This window comes from Coenobita brevimanus, chromosome 13, assembly GCF_032717465.1.
Source record: "Coenobita brevimanus isolate Jiangsu-jjx chromosome 13, ASM3271746v2, whole genome shotgun sequence".
Lineage (NCBI taxonomy): Eukaryota > Metazoa > Arthropoda > Malacostraca > Decapoda > Coenobitidae > Coenobita > Coenobita brevimanus.
This window is the reverse complement of record NC_136966.1, coordinates 35243007-35258356: the sequence shown is the minus strand read 5'-3', so window position 1 is coordinate 35258356 and position 15350 is coordinate 35243007.

Here is a 15350-nt window from a genome sequence, read left to right as displayed (position 1 = left end):
CCTATGAATCGATGTCATCCTACTTGATACCTCATTTAGCCTTGTTACTGATTTTTTTTTTTTCCGAGGCGGGATAATTTCACGCTCAGAAAGGTTTTCTGAATTTTAGATACATTTGAGAGTGTTTTCCAGCTAATTTGGAGTACAACTGTGGAAGTTTCGTATTCGTTTTTTTCTCTCTCAATTATGAGGCTTCTAGGATACATCAAGTGTAACAGTTTTGAATTAGTATTAAAGCGAATGCTCTTACCGTAACGGAACTTGTACCATTTGGTTATCCTGAAGGCACAAATTCCAGTTAGGGTCATTTGTGCCTTATCCTGAAGGCACAAATGACCCTCTTCCTAAAGTAAAAATCCAAACAATTAAAAGACGACATTAATACCTGCATTTTTTTGTAGCTGTCATGCCGTATATATCTAGGGAGATGATTAAAGTTATGAATTGTATCTTATTATATATCTCGCTATTTGTATAGTGTTTATACTTTTATTTATCTTTATGCGAGTCAAAACCTCTTCAATATTTTCTGACAAACTATCACAGGTTTGAGATATTTTACCGAATGGTGCAACACAAACCTTTATAAAGAGTTTTTTTTTTTTTCCTTTTATTCAGTGGGTTGGAGCGCTCCGCTCTGACCGAAGGCTCGGAGGATCGAATCCACCCAAGTTCATTAGTAGACATCAGGAAAGGCAACCGGTCAAAAAATGCAACACTCCCAAGTCCAAAAGTACTCTACACAGGGGCAACGCCTCAGCCCTCCAGGGATAACTGGCCTTTAACTTGTGTACATGAGTACAATCAGTAGTTTGAACGTAATTTTAAAGTGCATCTACTGCGTGTAAAAAAGAAAACCTTTCTCAATAAAAATTACTTTCTTTCTATGACACACACATCTGTTGAAACCTATTGTTCTTAAACAACACAGATGCCAGCTCTCTTGACGTGTTAATCGATTTCTAGGAATTTGTTTTCTAAATGTGATTTTTTCACACAGAGATTACCTCTGAGTTTTTGAAATAACTGGGAGTCTCCTATTCAATTATGAGTACATATATATTAGTTATATAATTAGCGATTTCGCCAAGAATTACGTTTATACAGCCATCATTACAGTAAAATAGTTTTGACCTACCCCCCAAAGCGGATATCAGCCATAACAAGTTCAAAATTGGAACTAAGATTTTTCCTTCAATTCATGGCTACAATGAATGAAAAAAAAAAGCTAATTTCACCGGAAATTAAAAATCCACAATCTCAACACGACAGACACAACAGTTAAGGTCGACCTAACTAGAACCCGATTTTTAAAAGGCTCACCATGAGAAATAAAGCTGCGTATGTGGGGAACCACGTAATTATTATAATCTGTATGTCTCAGTTCGGCTATGAATTTACTTTTCCTTATTAATATCTATATCTGATGATGAATACCTAAAGAATTTCCTTTTAAACGTTTTATTTCCTTCCGTCGTGAAGGTAAATATGGATAATAATATCACACAAAACGTCATACTGAGAAAACATTCCCTTTTTCAAATTTGATCACGAGGCTCAAGATGCCACTTTAAAGCCCGAGTTATAGAGAGAAAAAAATATCCGTGTTATCTCTACATTTTCAAGCTCTCTACACGTCTCTAACCCACCAAAAATATTTAGTTTTAAAATCTGTAAACGCCAGCCGTCTTTACATATGAATCGATGTCATCCTACGTAGTTCCTCATCTAGTCTTGTTAAAAATTTTTTTTTTCCGAGACGGACTAAATTCACCGTCAGAAATGCTTTCTGAATTTTAGATACATTTAGGAGTGTTTTCCTGATAATTTATAGTACATTTATGGAAGTTGCATATTCAGTGTTTACACCTTCAAATATGCGGTTTCTAGGATCCCTGAAGTATAACAGTTTTGAATTACTTCTAAAGTGTTTGCTTTACAATAACGGAATTTGTACCATTTGGTTATCCTGATGTTACCTCTACAAACGAAAAAAGTCACAAATAACCCTCTTCCGAACGAAAATATCCAAACAATCAACAGAGACATTAGTACAGTTCACTCAGTGTTCCTTCAACCTGTATTATTTGAAGCTGTGATGCAATATATGTCTATGCAGAAGAGGATTCAAGTTATAAATTGTAATTGCTTATATGTCACCGTATATTGATAGTGTTTATACTTTCTCGCATTAATTTTTTGCTTAGACTCAAAAGATCATCAATATTCTTTCTCACGACCTATCATAGTTTTCAGTGATTTTACCTAATGAAATGTGGCCTATAGAGCATTTTTTTTTTTTTTTTACATTCACTCAGGAGTCTCAATGTTTTTTGATAGTGCTTCTAATACGGATAAAAAGAATACCCTTCTCATTCAAAATTAATTGCTTGTTTCTATGACCCACATATCAATTGAAACATTGTTTTAAAACAACACAAATGACAGCTCTGTTTACTTGTCAATCGATTTCAAGGTATAAGTTTTGTAAATGCGGTTTTCTCACCCTCAGAAATGTTTTTCTTAGTTTTTGAAATAACTGGGAGTGTTTCCCAATCAATTTTGAGGACCTGTGGATGTTGCATAATTAGAGATTTCGCCACAAAATAAGTTTATACACCCATCACTGCAGCATAATAGTTTTGACGACCCCAAAATGGATATCAGCCGTAACAAGATCACATTTGGCACTAATTTTCATCCTTGAAGAATTAAAGAATTGACGAATTAAAAAAAAAAAAAAAGCCAATACACCCATAGGAAATTAAAACTCCAGTTACTCTCAACACGAAAGACACAACAGTTAGGGTCGACGCGTCTACAACCAAACTTTTTTTTAGAACCTTCATGAACAACGAACCCGCGTATATGGGGGAAAAAAAGTATTGTTTAAAAATTATGTATCTTAGTACTGCTCTGTATTTACTTACTCCTAATAATATATATCCGACGATCGATACATAAACAATTTCCTTTTAAATGTTCTATTGCCGTCCTGATTCATTTTACCTTGGTATAATATCACAGAAAGCGTCATACTAAGAAATGTTCCTTTTTTCAAATTTGACCAGGAAACTATTGATTTTAGAGATAAAAATATTATCCGTTCAAGTTCCAAACTCTCAAGCTGCTTACACGTCTTTAGCGAACGGAAACACTGAGTTTTACTCAGCAAATGCCAGCCTTCTTTATCTATGAATCGATGTCATCCTACGTGATACCTCATCTAGACTTGTTACAGATTTTCTTTTTTTAATGGGGTCGGAATTTTCTCACCCTCAGAATTTTTTTCTAAATTTAAATACAATTGAGGGTGTCTTCCAGCTAATTTAAGGTACAGCTGGCCGCACTCCCGCGAGGGCCACAGCGTTGTCAACGCTGGCCAAGATATTGACTCTGAAACACTAGTTGAGAGATGCGTTCGAAGCATCCACAGCCAGTAAGAGAGAGTCGTACAGAGAGAGTTTGGGGGGGAGCAAGGGGGTTTGAGGAGAGTGGCACGAGAGGTGAGGGATGACGTCTGAAACAGATGAGTGGAAGGCTGGAAGCTATATATAATAAAAATCTACAATACCTGGTAACAAATCATATATATTTTAATACCTTTATTGTCAAGTTATTACCGCTGTGAAAAGTGGCACAGTTAATGCTTGGAAACCATAAAGCATAATGCTATTGAATATAGCAAATGTGAATCCTTAATACTGCATGCGGTAATTGCTGACACCCCTTGCACACACCTCCGTATCCTCCTTATCAAGCGTTTCCTAACACCCGACAACAAACACCGCATTTAGGGATGCTGTATCACTCTTTTACCTTACTATTTTTTCTACATTCTGATTAATGATACTAAACGCTAAATGCTATAGTCAGATTTTGCTATGTAAAAATTTACATAGTACTAGATAGGCAAAGAGGCACGGACACGATGGCAACAGATGGTTGTTTGTAAAAATGAAATTATGGGCGTCTTGACCAATGAAGCATTAAACAATTTGTGATTCTCTCTCTCTCTCTCTCTCTCTCTCTCTCTCTCTCTCTCTCTCTCTCTCTCTATATATATATATATATATATATATATATATATATATATATATATATATATATATATATATTTACTCTGCTATCATGTGAAGGTCAATGGGAGCCCTGATAACTCCACGATGCGATGACGCAACGATGCGATTTTAAACTGCTTGTTACGTAACATTAGATATGGGCGATGTTGATATGTGCCAGTGGTGTCAGCAGCTGCCACATTCCGTATGAAGTTACTTACATTTGTTACATGTGATTAATAAACAGCATTCTGATTCATTATTTTCAGGCAGTTTTTGTCTGTATTTTACAGCATCCATTGCTTGGAAACAATAAAATAAAATACGATTAAAGTCTACAATTATGAATCTTGATCGGTTGTCTGTTTTGCAGTATAATATTTAAAGTTGATCTTTTTACTTTTCATGATGGCAAAAGTAACACCGAAAACAAAAAATTTTCTTTTAATATTACACTTTTCTGTCGCCTCAACAATCGTCATATCTCGCCTCGTGTACAGGCACCCACCTACCCACCTCAAACCCGCTCCCTCCCTCAGTCCTGTGAATGCTTCGATCAGAGCTCACAACTAATGATTCGCGGTTACTATCTCGGCCAGCGTTGCCAACACTAAGGTGGCCCTCACGGGAGTGCGGCCAACTGTACATTTGTGGAAGTTGGATAATTTTTTTTTGCCTTCAATTATGCGGTTTTTAGGATCCCTCATGGATAACAGTTTTGAATGACTCCTCTGAACTTGTATCATTTGGTTATCCTGAACTTTCCACTATAAACAAAAAGTCACAAATGACCCTCCTTCCAATGTAAATATCCAAACAATCACCAGGGATTTTTTTTAGCATCTTTCATGCATTATGTATCTATGGAGATGAGGAATAATTGTTTACCTTGGTATTGCGATCGCATTCATTTTTAGGTGAGTCAAAAGTTCATTAACGTTTCTCCTCAAGAGCTATCACAGTTTCGAGAGATTTTACCAAATGAAATGTAGCCAGTGGTGTAACACAAATCTTCACTGTATGAAGTAGTCTCTCCTTTTTTTTTTTTTTTTTTTTTTTAAATCATTATTGTCGATGTAATTTTAAAGTGTTTCAATGGCGGATAAAAAAGAAAAACTGATTCAAAATTATTTGCTTTCCATAATACACATCAATTTAAACATTATTCTTAAACAGCTCACACGGAAGCTCTGTTTACGTGTCAATAGTTTTCTTGTTATATGCTTCCTTCACCGGCAAAAATGTCTGGGTTTTGGAAATAACGAAGTGTTTCCCAATCAGTTTGAGTACATTTTTGATGTATAAGTCGCGACTTCGTCCAATTCAATTTTGAGGACATATGTACTGTAGAAGTTGCATAATTAGCGATTTCGCCCAAAAATAAGTTTATACAGCCATCACCCTAGTAAAATACCTCTGACACCCCAAAAACGAATGATATCAGCCGTAACAAGTTCACAATTGGCACGACATTTTACCCTTGAAGTCACGGCTACAGTGATTAGAAAAAACCCAATTGCCTCATCGGAAAGTAAAGATTCATTTAATCTCAAGTAGACAGACACTATAGTTAAAGTTGTCGCTAGTGCAAACTGATTTTTTAAAAACATAATGAACAAGAAAACTGCATATATGAGGAATCAAGTAATTATTTTAAATTGTACATCATAGCACGACTATGTACATACTTTTCCCTAATAATATATATATATATATATATATATATATATATATATATATATATATATATATATATATATATATATATATAGATATATATATATATATATATATTACCCCTGGGGGTAGGTTTTTTTTTTCAAGAATACTCCCCCAGTATCCCTGCTTGTCGTAAAAGGCGACTAAAAGGGTTGGCGAAGGGTTAGTGCCCCTCCCCGGAAAACATCTAACTAAAAAAACAAACAAGAAGCCTCGAACAAGGACTGACCAAACGATGACGACCAAGGACCGGACAAAGGACATGGTTATTGGAACTTGGAATGTAAGGGGAGCGAATGATGAGGTGAAAGAGAGAGAGATTGCCCAGGTGCTTGAGGGTGCGAAAGTGGATGTGTGGAATAATTGAAACAAAATGGAGAGGAGAAAGTGTGAGAGAATGGGAGTATGGATGGGGTATATGTGCAGGAGTAGGTGAGAATGAGAGGGCAAAGGAAGGAGTATGTATAGTTGTGAGTAAAAGATGGAAGAAGAGCATAAGACAGTATGGATCAGCTGGGTCAAGGATTGTGTGGGTAAAGTTGAAAGTTGGAATACAAATGTGGGCGATTGTGTGTGTATGCACCAACGCAAGATCGTGCTAGAAGAGTGAGAGAAGAGTTCTGGACAAATGTAGAACTGTGCATGGATAAGTTCGGAAGGAATGAGAGTGTTTTTGATTGGTGATATGAATGGTAAAGTTGGGAATGTGAAGGTGGATGGAATAGTTGGTGAGTGGGGTATGCCTGCTGAGATACATGAGAATGAGAGTGCGTTAGTGGACATGTGTGCTGGGAGGGGGTTGGTGATAGCCAATACCCTCTTAGGCATAAAATGATCCACAGGTATACATAGCGAGTGATGAGAAGGTTGGGTGGTGAACTGAATGAAAGGAGGGCAATGATTGATTATGTGTGTGTGGATGAAAGGATGCGAAGATGAGTAATGGATGCAAGAGTTTATAGATTCGGAGAGTGGACTTTCTGACCACTACTTGGCCAGAATTAGAATTCAAGTAAGATGGAGGAATAGAAGAAGGGAAGGACGAGAGGAAGGAGTAGTTGCAAGGAGAGTGGAAAGGTTACAAGAGGATGAGAAAATGGCGGAGTATAAGAGAGAAGTGGAGGAACGATTGGGCAAATATGAATTGGAGCAGATGGGAGACGTGGAAGGTGTGTGTAGGATATTTACAGAAGAAATATGTGCAGCATGTGATATGGTGTGTAGAAGACGGAGGGGGGTGCAATGAACAACGTGGTGGACTGAAGAGGTGAAACAGGCTGTGGCACAAAAGAAGAAAGCATACAATGAATGGATGAGAAATAGGGGGTGAAAGAAGTTGAGAGGCGGAAGAGACAGTTATATGTAGAAAGAAAGAGGTGAAAAGATTAGTAAGAGAGAGTAAGAAGAGAGTGGATGAGGAATTTGGAAGGAATTTGAGTGTAAAGTGGAGGGACTGTAAGAAAATGTTATGGAAAAAGGTGAAAAGAGTAAGACAGGGTGGAAGTGAAGTTAGCAGGGGAGTGAAAGATAAAAATGGTAGATTACTAGTGGAGAAGGGAGAAAAAGTGAGCAGATGGAGAGAACACTTTAAGGATTTGTTGAACGTAGAGGATGGAAGTAATGTGAGTATAAGTGGCTGGGGAATGGCTGGGAGAAGGAGGGAGGTTAGAAGACAGGAAGAAATCAGTAGGATAGAAGTTGTGGAAGCAATGAAGAAAGTTAAATCGGGGAAAGCCCCAGGAATTGATGGAGTGTGTGGTGAAATGCTGAAGCATGGGGGAGATATAGTAGCAGAATGGATGTGGAAGATGTGCAGATTGGCCTGGGAGGCAGGTAGAGTCCAGGAGGATTGGGTCAGGTATAATTATTCCCTTGTACAAAGGAAAAGGGGAAAAAGAAGTGTGTGGTAATCATAGGGGCATTTGTCTTCTTAGTATAATAGGAAAAGTGTATGGTAGAATACTTATTGACAGAGTTAGAGAAAGAACAGAAAAATTAGTTGGAGAAGAACAGGGAGGCTTTAGGAAGGGAAGAGGTTGTGTAGATCAGATATTCATCCTTAGATCTTTAGTGGAAAAGTTTTTAGAGAAGGGAAAAAAGTTGTATGCGGCTTTCATTGATTTGGAGAAAGCATATGACAGGGTGGGTAGACAAGGATTGTGGAAAGTGTTAAAATATATGGAGTAGATGCGAAGTTGTTGAATGCTGTGAAGAGTATGTACGATGGTGCGAAGGCTGCAGTGCGTGTGGATGGTGAACTAAGTGAATTTTTCTCTTTGAAAGTTGGTTTGAAACAGGTATGTGTCATGTCTCCATGGTTGTTCAATCTGTACATGGATGGGGTAATAAAAGAGGTACAAGGTAGGGTAGTGGATGTTGGAGTGGCCCTGGTGAGAGAGAATAGTGTTTGGAAACTCCATGTACTGTTGTTTGCAGATGATACTGTGTTGAGTGAAGACGAAGGGGAGCTGCAAGGCTTGGTGGATGAGTTTGGGAGAGAGTGTAAGAAACAGAATCTAAAGGTGAATGTAGGGAAGAGTAAAGTTATGTGAAGTCAGTGAATGTACAGTGAGATTGGATGGTGAGGAATTGGAAAATGTGAGTACGTTTAAGTACTTGGGTAGTGTGATGAGTAAGGATGGAGGTTTGGAGGGTGAAGTACTTGAAAGGGTATAGCAGGGAAGAAAGGTTGCTGGTTCTTTGAAAGCAGATAAGAAACAGGGAAGTGAGCTTGGAAGTGAAAAAGTTACTACATGACAGTATTGTGATGCCAACTCTAACGTACGGAAGTGAAGCTTGGACGTTGTTGGAAGGACACGTCAAGAGTGAGAGCAGTGGAAATGAGTTATTTAAGAGGAGCCTGTAGAGTCACATGGAGAGACAGGCTGACGAATGAGGATATAAAGGAGCGTTGTGGTGTTGATGTGGATGTGATAGGAAGCGTTATGAGGAACACACTGAGGTGGTTTGGCCATGTGGAGAGGATGGAGGGTGAAAGACTGACGAAGAGAGTGTATGTGAGTGAGGTGGAGGGGGGAAGAGGGAGGGGGAGGCCGAGGATGAGATGGAGGGATGGGGTGGAGAGGTATATGAGAGAGGGGGGTGTGAGTTGGGGGCAGGGCAGTGAAATGGAGGGGGACAGGGCGACGTGGAGGCGATTTGTTTGTGGCCACCCCAAAATGGATTGAGGCGTCTGGCAATAGATAGATAGATAGATAGAATAAATATATTTATACATATATATTTATACATATATATATATATATATATATATATATATATATATATATATATATATATATATATATATATATATATATATATATATATATATATATATATATATATATGCGATTTTATCACCCTCCGAAATGTCTTCTTAGTTTTGAAAATAACTGGGAGTGTTTCGCAGTGAATTTTGAGTGTATATGTGTAAGTTGCATAATTAGCGATTTCGCCCCAAAATAAGTTTATATAGCCATCACTGCAGTAAAATAGTTTTGACCTACCCCCGAAACAGATGTTATCAACCGGAAGAAGCTTACAGTTGCACTAATTTTTATCCTTGAAATCACGGCTAAGATGAATGAAAAAAAAAATAGCAATATACTAATTAAAGATTCAGTTAATCTCAACACGACAAACACAATAGTTAAGTTTGAAACACTTACAAACTGATTTTTCTTTAAAAACCTGATGAACAAAAAAAGTGCGTATACGAGGAACTAAGAAATTATTATAAACTTTATCTCAGTACGGCTATGTATTTACTTTCCCCTAATAATATAAATCTGATAATGAATACCTAAACAAAAGTCTTTTAAACGTTCTATTGCCTTCTGGTGTGTTTATATCTTGTTACATCTGGATACTAATATCACATGAAGAATTATACCGGAAAATGTCCCTTTTTCAAATTTGATCAATAAGCTCAAGATGCCGCTTTAAAGCTCTAATTGTAAAGATAAAAACATTATCCGTTTTATCTTCAAATTTTCAAGCTGTTCAAGTGTCCCAAATTCACTGAAACTCTTTGAGTTTAACTCGGCAAATGGCAGCCTTCTTTATCTGTGAACCGATGTCATCCTAAGTGATACCTCACCTAGCCTTGTTACAGATTTTTTTTCTCTTCTAAGGCGGAATTTTATCAGTTAGAAATGTTTTCGGAATTTTAGATACAATTGGGGGTGGATTCTAGCTAATTTAAAGTAAATTTGTGGAAATGGATTTTTTTTTTGCCCTTCAGTTATGCCGTTTTTTTTTTTTTTAGGATAGATAACAGTTGTGAATTACTTCTCTGAACTTTTAAAATTTGTTTATCCTGAAGTTACAACTAAAAACTAAAAAGTCACAGATGACCCTCTTCCTAATGTAAAAACCCAAATAATCACCAGACGATAATAATATAATTATTTTTTTTTCTTCATCTCTCATGCAGTATGTATCTATGGAGATGATTAAATTTATAAATTGTATTTAATTATATATCTCGGTATTGCTATAATGTTTATAATTTCTCGTATTAATTTTTATGTAAGTCAAAAGCTCATCAATCTTCCTTCTCACGACCTATCACAGTTTTAGATTTTCTATCTATCTATATACCTAGGCTGCTTCCCCCAAGGAAAGGGAGGTAGCCGAGACAGGACGACTCACTCTCCATTTACTCATCCATTCAAACACATTCATTCGCATCTTAGCCCCAAGGGGGAGAACGGACAGATCCTCACCGCATCACACCGCACAAGGGTCAACTGCGCAATGCAAGCAGTGACATCCACAGCAGGGCCCGACAGCAGAACTGGTTTACCCCTGCCACATCATAACAGACCCATCCCCTTACCCGCACCTGACCTGACTAGCTGATCAGACCAAATGCGGGAGAATATCCCCTCAGGGCTGTGTCATCACTTATTCATTCACAATTTCTCTCCAGTTATTTCTGGCCAGTTGTTTAACACAATCCTTCACGATATGAAGTAGTCTCTCTCTCTCTCTTTTTTGTTTTTTTTTACTTTCAATCATTATTCTCGCTGAAATTTTAAAGAGCATCTATGGTGGATAAAAAAGAAAACCTTTGATTTCTAAGACACACATCAATTGAAACATTATTATTAAATACGTCAGATGCCGGGCCTGTTTACGTGTCAACAGTTATCTTGTTATATGTTTCCTGAATGTTATTTTTTCACCCTTAAAAATATTTTCTAGGTTTTGGAAATAACTTGGTGTTTCCTAATCAGTTTGAGTACATTTTTGGAGGTTGCATAATTAGCAGTATATACGAAAAATGAGTTTATACAGCCATCACTCCATTAAAATAATTTTGATCTACCCCCAAAACTGATGTTAATCAGCCGTAAAAAATTCACATTTGGCATTAATTTTTATCCTTGACGTCACGCCAAAGGTGAATAAAAAAATAAGAAGGCAATATCTATCTATATATCTATTGCCAGATGCCTCAATCCCGTTTGGGGCGGCCACAAACAAATCACCTCCACGTCGCCCTGTCCCCCGCCATTTCACTGCCCTGCTCCCAACTCACACCCCCCTCTCTCATATACCTCTCCATCCCATCCCTCCATCTCATCCTCGGCCTCCCCCTCCCTCTTCCCCCCTCCACCTCACTCACATACACTCTCTTCGTCAGTCTCACCCTCCATCCTCTCCACATGGCCAAACCACCTCAGTGTGTTCCTCATAACGCTTCCTATCACATCCACATCCACACGACAACGCTCTTTTATATACTCATTCGTCAGCCTGTCTCTCCACGTGACTCCACAATATACTTATCGGAAATTAGAAATTGTTAATCTCAACACGACAAACACAACAGTTAAGTTCGAAGCTCCTACAAACTGATTTCTTTTAAGTATCATCATGAACAAGAAAACTGTGTATATGAGGAACCAAGTATTTATTATGAAGTGAATATCTCAGTATGGCTATGTATTTACTTTTCCCTAATAATATATATCTGATAATGAATACTTTTACAATTTCCTTTTAAACGTTTTATTGCCTTCCGAAGTGATTTTACTTTGGAAAATATGGATAATGATATCACACGAACCGTCATACTGGGAAAATATTACATTCTTTCAAATCAGTTCAGCAGTCTCAAGATACCACTTCAAAACCCTAGTTGTAGAGATAGAAATATTATACGTTCTATCTCTAAATTTTCAAGTTGTCTGCACGTCTCTAATCCACTGACAATTTTTGGTCTTAAACTCCGTCAGTGCCAGCCTTCATTATCTGTGAATTGATGTCATCCTACGTGATTAGTCATCTATCATTGTTAAAGATTATTTTTCGAAGGCGGAATGTTTTTCACCCTCAGAAGTGTTTTCTGAACAATAGATACAATTGGAAGTGCTTTCAAGCTGTTAGAGTACATTTGTGTAAGTTACGTTTTTAGTGATTTCACCTTCAATTATGCGGCTTTTAGATCCCTAAATATAACAGATTTGATTTACTCCTAAAGCGGATGTTTTGACCGTAACGGAGCTTGTACTATTTCGTTATCCTAAAGTTGCCACTACAAACGGAAAAAGTCACAAATAACCCTCTTCCTAACTTAAATATCCAAACATCAATAGACGACATTAATACAGTTCATTCAGTTTTCCTTCAACCTGTATTTTTCTGAATCTATCATGCAGCATATATCAGGAGAAGAGAATTAAATATATAAAAGGTAATTAGTTTTATTTCTCGGTATTTCGATAGTGTTTATACTTTCTCGTATTAATTTTCAGGTGAGAGTCAAAAGCTCATCAATATTCTTTCTCACGAGCTATCATAGTTTTCAGTTATTTTACCTAATAAAATGAAAGTCTTTCTTTTCTTTTTCATTCAATCAGAAGTCTCAATGTAATTTTAAAGTGCCTCTCCTGCGGATAACAAAAAGAATACCGTTTTCATTCTAAATTACTTTCTTGTTTCTATGACCCACACATAAACTTAAACTTATTGTTCTAAACACAGATGACAGCTCTGTTTACTTGTCAATCGATTTCTAGGTATATGTGTTCTAAATGTCATTTTATCACCCTCTGAAATGTCTTCTGAGTTTTGGAAATAACTAGGAGTGTTTCCCAATCAATTCTGAGTATACATGTGGAAGTTGCATAATTAGTCATTTCACCTCAAAATAAGTTTATACAGCCATTACTGCCGTGAAATAGTTTTGACCCATCCCCAAAACGGATATCAGCCGTAAGAAGTTCACAATTGGCACTAATTTCTATCCTTGAACTCACGGCTACAATGAATAAAACATCGGACATTAAAACTCCAGTTAATTTCATCAAGGCAGACAGAACAGTTAAGGTCGACCCTAATGCAACCTGATTTTTTAAAGATCCATGAGTTTTGAAAATAACTGGGGGGTTTTCCCAATCAGTTTTCAGTACATATATGTAAAACACACAAGCGTTCCACCTCCAGCCACGAGGACGTGACTTTTTACAGAGGGAGAGTGGTAAAATGTATGGTTTAAAGAACAGTGCCCCTGAGAAATACCATAGTACCCCCGACGACAGGGCAAGCCAAACACAGCTTAGTATGCCCGAGGATGCGCTGACACCCCCACACGGACCCCACGGGGTAGCCGCCACCAGTCACCACCACTCCCGGCAACAACGACATATGTCAGCCCGGGCCGTGCGCCCCTGTGTCATGCATGCACCACGCTGTCGCCACCGTAGGAGAAGGACACTACCTTCGTGGAGTGGAATTGTTGAGTCAGCTAGGGGTGGAGTTGAAAAAGACACTCCAGACGGCGCCCCTCTGGTAGAGACGATCTATGGTCGCTCCCATCCTCGTGAGACGATCTATGGTCGCTCCGACAGTGTTCTGGTAGAGACGATCTATGGTCGCTCCCATCCTCGTGAGACGATCTATGGTCGCTCCCATCCTCGTGAGACGATCTATGGTCGCTCCCATCCTCGTGAGACGATCTATGGTCGCTCCGAAAGTGCTCCGGTAGAGACTATCTATGGTCGCTCCCATCCTCGTGAGACGATCTATGGTCGCTCCGAAAGTGCTCCGGTAGAGACGATCTATGGTCACTCCCATCCTCGTGAGACGATCTATGGTCGCTCCGAAAGTGCTCCGGTAGAGACGATCTATGGTCGCTCCCATCCTCATGAGACGATCTATGGTCGCTCCGAAAGTGCTCCGGTAGAGACGATCGATGGTCGCTCCCATCCTCGTGAGACTATCTATGGTCGCTTCGAGAGTGTCTTGGTAGAGACGACCTATTGTCGCTCCCTTCCTCGTGAGACGATCTATTGTCGCTCCCTTCCTCGTGAGACGATCTATTGTCGCTCCGAGGGTGTGCAGAGAGAGGTGAGTGGAGAGACGTCCCCCCAGCAGGAGACTAGAGCCCAGGCTTCCTGTCCCAGAGTGACCCAGACAGGCCTCACAGCCTCTCCTGGTCTCTGTTCCCTACGCCTGGCTCTAGAGCAGACGCACCTGACGGACCCCAGTGGAAGTCGCTGCCGCAGCCCTCCCCTGTCGGCGCCCCTAGACACTGGAGACCACAGCCCACAGTCTCTCTCGGTTCTCCCCAGGACACCCGGGCGTGATCTCTCTACGCCCCCATGACGCCGGGACTTATCACAGATGTTCCTGGAGCTATTCGGCCCCAATCCCGGGGGCCACACGCCTGAGCCAAGCCCGAAAGCCACGGGAAGCCCAGGACGAGAAGAGGACGCCCTTACGAGTTATCCCGTGCCCTCTTGGCACGCCTCGCATTGACGGTGCCCCTAGCCCGGCAGGATCGCCAATGACATGTTCATGCCTATCCCTCTGATGAATACGTGTGATATTGTAGCACGAGTGATTTAGGTTAAGTGTGATATCCCCTAATGTAAGCATTGTGTAGTGATTTCATATAGTGAATATCGGGATAAATAAGATCACAGTGAGAAGTTAAAGGACGAGAGTGTAGAACAAGATCTGATTGACTATACTTATGAGTGACATCATTGTTATACAATTTATGAGCCTGTGCCGTCAGGAGATTTCCCTATAAGGACATACCCCCATTACTGTGAAGGAATATTGTGAAAGGATGTATTAATGGTATTCTCCCCCTCCCCCACGCTACCCATAAATCTTGTTTATCACTTCCTCTCACTCCAATATCCCAAGTAAGTGTGAATCAAGAATAAAATCAATTACCAAAGTCCTTTGGCTAGTGGAAACCATATAAACTTCACGGCTAATATCTGCCGCTCCCCAGTATTACCATAACTTTCCCCTAGCCGTCACAAATCACTCCCCACACCTCCCCTATCTCCTCCTCGTGAGATTCAACACCTCTCCCGCGCCCCCGAGCGCGCCTATATTTATTGCACTCCTGATACACTAGGGTTGATATTGTTGTCATTATTATCAGAGAAGCAAGTATCCTGCGAGATACACATATTCTAGATAAGGTTTTATATTTAAAATCCCCGCCGCCGGACCTTCCGCCCCGCCACCCCCTACCCCACCACCGGGCCACCACAACCCCACCACCCGAGGAAGGGATAACGGGGGGGCTAATGACCC